Below are 5,319 nucleotides of genomic sequence, written 5' to 3'. Positions count from 1 at the left end.
GCAAAGCTGATATATAGTGTCCTTAGCTCCTGTGGCCAAGGTTAAGAGTGATGCATATGACAAGTTTCCATTTTAATGGAATATTACATATTCAATTCAGGAGTTCAAGTCTCTAGGTTTTCATTCCTCCAAAAACTTAAGACTTCTGTTTCTCTATCTATTTTCTTCAAACAGAAACATTTCTTAAGGCTCTACTTGTTCTAGAAGGGGAATTTTTCAGAGGTGGCCACTTTGGAATAGTCCAACACAATCAAGCCTCTATCAGGTGTAAACTCCCAGACATTCAGTTCCATTGTTGATCTCATTTGGGTAATGCTGGACTATTGGACTTGCTTGAGGTACTGGATTTGAGTAGTACACGCTTGTATCTCTTTCTCGCTCGTTGCTGACAAGTATTGTTGCTCTTTTAGTTTTTCTTCAGACTTCCTTACCCTGGTTACATCATTAGAATTCATATCTGGTCCCTTGGCCTCTGAAGCTTGGGCATATGGTTCATACTGTTTCCATCTCAGAATTAACTCATCTCATGCCATAACTTTGAAGTCTGTTTTACTCAGTCGAACCCATATGGGAGGAGGTTCCTCATTGGTCATATTGAATCATCTCCATATAGAGGCTGACCGTTATCACCCAGTCACATAGGCCAAGACTGTGCTGCCTGCTGGCCACCCAGGCTGCCAGGCCAGGCTACTATTGCCAGTGTGGCTCTTCTCTGATTGGCTCTTTATATTGTATATATCTTTATGTTATTTGCCTCCCTTTTTCTTGAGGTCTGTGAGCACCTTTATGATCACATTTCTTCAAATTCTTTATCAGACACATTGCTGATCTCTGTCCTGTGTAGCTTTTTCTGACATTTAGTTTTGATTTTTGTTTATTTGGAACATACTTATCCATTTCCTCATTTTGCCTGGCTTTCTGTGATCACTCTCAATGATCTCCAGCACATCTATTCAGGTTATTTTCAAAATGCTTCTTCCATGCTGTGTCCCATGTTGAGTGATACATTGCTCTACCCTTTAAGATTGGAGTCTTCATTTCCTACAACTCTCCCTCTCTCCTGGACTTAAGCAGCACTGAGTTGTAACCCCCCATAGTTAAGGATTTTTTGTTTTAATTTTTAAATCCAGACAAAATGGAGTCTTTCTCCCTTGTTTGGTCCACAGAGAATAGTATGCCTGATGTGGAGCTTTGATTACTCAATATTCAAGAAGTGCCTCAGTGGGTATGATATCACTCTTGCTTGTGGATGTGTTCCAGGTGATATTTCTGCATCATAACCATTTTGATGTGACCTTTTTATTCATATATGTATCTATGGGACAGCTTATCTATTAGTGTTTCAGTTATTTTTCAGAGGGAATTGCTCTAAATGCATTTATTGGACACACCAAGAGGATGTAAATTCAGTTTCTCCTTTCTGCCACCTTGATTCCATTCTTTTCCTACACTTTTACTTCTTATATTTTTTAACAACTTAATTTAATTTAATTTTTTGCAGTATTCCAAGATTCACTGTGTATGCACTGCACCCTGTGCTCCATGTGCCCTCTTTAAGACCCACCACCAGGCTCACCCAAACCCTCACCTGCTTCCTTCAAAAACCCTCTGTTTCTTACACTTTCAAAGTTTTGTACTCTGTTGAATTTTTTCCATTTAGTTACAGTAAGATATAATTTGTGTTATTAATATTATTAGTATCATTCCATTAATCGATCATTCTTTAATTAATTAATAATTTATGATTTATTAATTGATTCTATTAATATTATTAATTCTAAAAGCAGCATTCAATTTTATTTCAAGTAATGTGTAAATGGAAATGTGTGGCAATTCAATGAAATGATATTTTTTCAAATGATATTGTTGTTTTCTCACCATAATTTTGTTATTGTTTGACTTATGAGAGAGGTGTCATGTTTCCTTTTTACTCATGCCTTAAAAATGTCTTTTGTTGGGGCGCCTGGGTGTCCCAGTGGGTTAAATCTCTGCCTTTGGCTCAGGTCAGGATCCCAGAGTCCTGGGATCAAGCCTCACATCTGGCTCTCTGCTCAGCCTGGAGTCTTCTTCCTCCTCTCTCTCTGCCTGCCTCTCTGCCTACTTGTGATTTCTGTCTGTCAAATAAATAAATAAAATCTTTAAAAAAATGTCTTTTGTAAGTTGGTTTGTTTTGAGTATTCTTCAAAGAAAATATTTATCTATCATGTTTTTGAAGTACTACTCTAGAAATTTCTTTCTACTCTCTCATATATATATATATATACACACACACACACACACACACACACACACACACACACGTGCGCTTTTTCTTAAGGGTCAATATAAAGATTAAATGGATTGAGAATAAAGCATATTTCCAAGAGATCAACATGTTATCCCACTTCATTTCTCTGGCCAAATTACTGAAGAATTAGGAACTTCATACTAGGTGACAGCTAACATAAACATTTAAATTTTTTTCTGGTAATTTTGTATCAAATATCAGGATGCATATGTTATTGCAAAACTCAGTTCTTTGACCAAATGAACATGTGAATCAAAAATGGGAAAAGAAAAAAAAAATAATGTTTTCTAACATGTTCACATTCTACTTCATGACTATCTTAATTATGGAGTAATTGTGAGCACTGAAATAAATGTATCTCTTTTTAAAATTAACATATAATGTATTATTTGTTTCAGGGGTACAGGTCTGTGATTCATCAGTCTTACCTAATTCACAGCACTCACCATAACACATACCCTCTCCAATGTCCATCACAAGCCCTCCCATGACTCCCACCCCTCGCCCCTCCAGCAACCCACAGTTTATTTATTGAGATTAAGAAATCTCTTATGGGTTGTCTCCCTCTCTGGCCCTATCTTGTTTCATTGTTTTCCTCCCTTCCCCTACAATTCTCTGTCTTTTTTATCAAGTGCTTCATATCAGTGAGATCATATGATAATTGTCTTTCTCTGATTGACTTATTTTGCTGAGGATAATATTCTTTAGTTCTATCCACATCATTGCAAATGGCAATATTTCATTTTTTGATGCCTGCATAATATTCCAATATATATTTCATATATATATATGAAAAACTATGAAAAGAATCTAGATGTCCATCAGCAGATGAATGGCTAAAGAAGACATGAATATACATATATATGTATGTATATTATATATATGCATATACATACATACACACGTATGTATGTATAATCATATATATGTGTATATTCATGAATATACATATATATGTATTTATATTATATATATGCATACACATACATATACATGTATGTATGTATATTCATATATATGTTTATTCATGTCTTCTTTAGTGACTCATCTGCTAGTGGACATCTAGATTCTTTCCATAGTTTGGCTATTATGGGCATTGCTGCTATAAACATTGGGGTGCATGTGCCCCTTCATATCATTACATTTGTATCTTTAGGGTAAACACCCAGTAGTGTGATTACAGGGTCGTAAGGTATCTCTATCCTCACCATTTTGAGGAAACTCCATACTGTTTTCCAAAGTATCTGCACCAGTTTGCATTCTCACCACAGTGCAGGAGGCTTCCTTTTCCTCCACATTCTCGCCAACATCTGTCATTTCCTGACTTGTTAATTTTAGCCATTCTGACTGCTGTGAGGCAGTATTTCAATGTGGTTCTGATTTGTATTTCCCTGATGCCAAGTGATGGGGAGCACATTTTTATGTGTCTGTCACCATCTGGATATTTATTTTAGAAATTTCTGTTCATGTTTTATGTCCATTTCTTGATTGGATTCTTTGTTCTTTAGGTGTTGAGTTGATAAGTTCTTCATAGATTTTGGAGACAAGCCTTTTATCTGATATGCCATTTGAAAATACTATCTTCCATTCTGTCAGTTGTCCTTTGATTTTGTTGACTGTTTCCTTTGCTGTGGAAAAGCTTTTGAGCTTGATGATGTCCCAATAGTTTATTTATACCCTTACTTCCCTTGCCTTTGGTGATGTTTCCTGGAAGAAGTTGCTGTGGCTAAAGTTGAAGAGGTTGCTGCCAGTGTTCTCCTCAGGGATTTTGATGAATTCCTGTCTCACTTGGTGTCCTTCATTCATTTGAGTCTATTTTTGTGTGTGGTGTAAGGAAATGGTCAAGTTTAATTTTTCTGCATGTGGCTGTCTAATTTCCCCAACAGCACTTCTTAAAGAGACCCTTTTCCCATCGGACAATTCATTCCTGCTTTGTCGAAGATTAGTTGACCATCGAGTTGAGGGTCAGTTTATGGAATCTCTACTATGTTCCATTGATTTTTGTGCTAGTACCATCCTGTCTTGATGATGACAGCTTTGTAATAGTGTTTGAAGTCTGGAACTGTGGAGCTGACAGATTTGGTTTTCTCTTTCAACAGTCCTCTGGCTATTCAGTGTCTCTTCTCAAAACATATAAATGTTTGTTCCATTTCTTTGAAAAAAACAAAAGCTGGTGATATTTTGATAGGGGTTGCTTTCGATCTGTAGATTGGTTTAGATAGCATGGACATTTTCACAATATTTGTTCTTCCAATCCATGTGCATAGAACATTCTTTCCATTTTGATGTATCTTCCTCAATTTCTTTCAAGAGTACTTTATATTTTCTGAATACAGATTCTTTGCCTCTTTCATTAGATTTATTCCTAGGTATCTTAGGTTTTGGGTGAAATTATAAATGGAATCAACTCCTTAATTTCTCCTTTGTCTGTCTTGTTGTTGCTGTATAAAAAGGCAACTGATTTCTCTGGATTGGTTTTATATACTGAGACACTACTGAATCCTTGCATCAGTTCTAGCAGATTTGGAGTGGTACCTTTTTGGGTTTTCCACATAAAGTGTAGTATCATTTGCAAAGAGTGAGAGTCTGGCTTGTTCTTTGCCAATTCAGTGCCTTTTGTTTCTTTTTGCTGTTTGATTGTTGAGGCTAGGACTTCCAGTACTGTGTTGAATAGTAGTGGTGATAATTTTCAGAGAGAATTGTTCCTGAGCTTAGAGAAAAAGCTTCCAGTTTTTCCCCATCGTGAATGATATTTGCTCTGGGTTTTGCATACATGGCTTTGATGATATTGAGGTATGTATCCTGACTGAAGTGTTTTGATCAATAAATGATGCTGTACATTGTCAAATGCTTTTTCAACAGCTGTTGAGAGTATCATATGGTTCTTTCTCTTCGCTTTATTAATATATTCTGTCACACTAATAGATTTGCAGATGTTGAACCATCCATGCAGCACAGGAATAAATCTCACTTAGTTGTACTGAATTATACCTTTTATGTATTGTTGGATCCAGTTGGCTTTTACTTTGGTG

The 5,319-nt window shown here is 36.1% G+C and overlaps 1 pseudogene; it reads right to left on the bottom strand.

Moving 5' to 3' along the window:
* Window positions 1-200: 200 nt before the first annotated feature.
* LOC131822468 (pre-mRNA-splicing regulator WTAP-like) lies at window positions 201-593 on the bottom strand (annotated as a pseudogene).
* Window positions 594-5,319: the final 4,726 nt, after the last annotated feature.

The sequence above is a fragment of the Mustela lutreola genome, chromosome Y (assembly GCF_030435805.1).
Source record: "Mustela lutreola isolate mMusLut2 chromosome Y, mMusLut2.pri, whole genome shotgun sequence".
Lineage (NCBI taxonomy): Eukaryota > Metazoa > Chordata > Mammalia > Carnivora > Mustelidae > Mustela > Mustela lutreola.
Note: the sequence above shows the minus strand (reverse complement) of the source record. Positions and strands in the feature narration are given on the sequence as shown.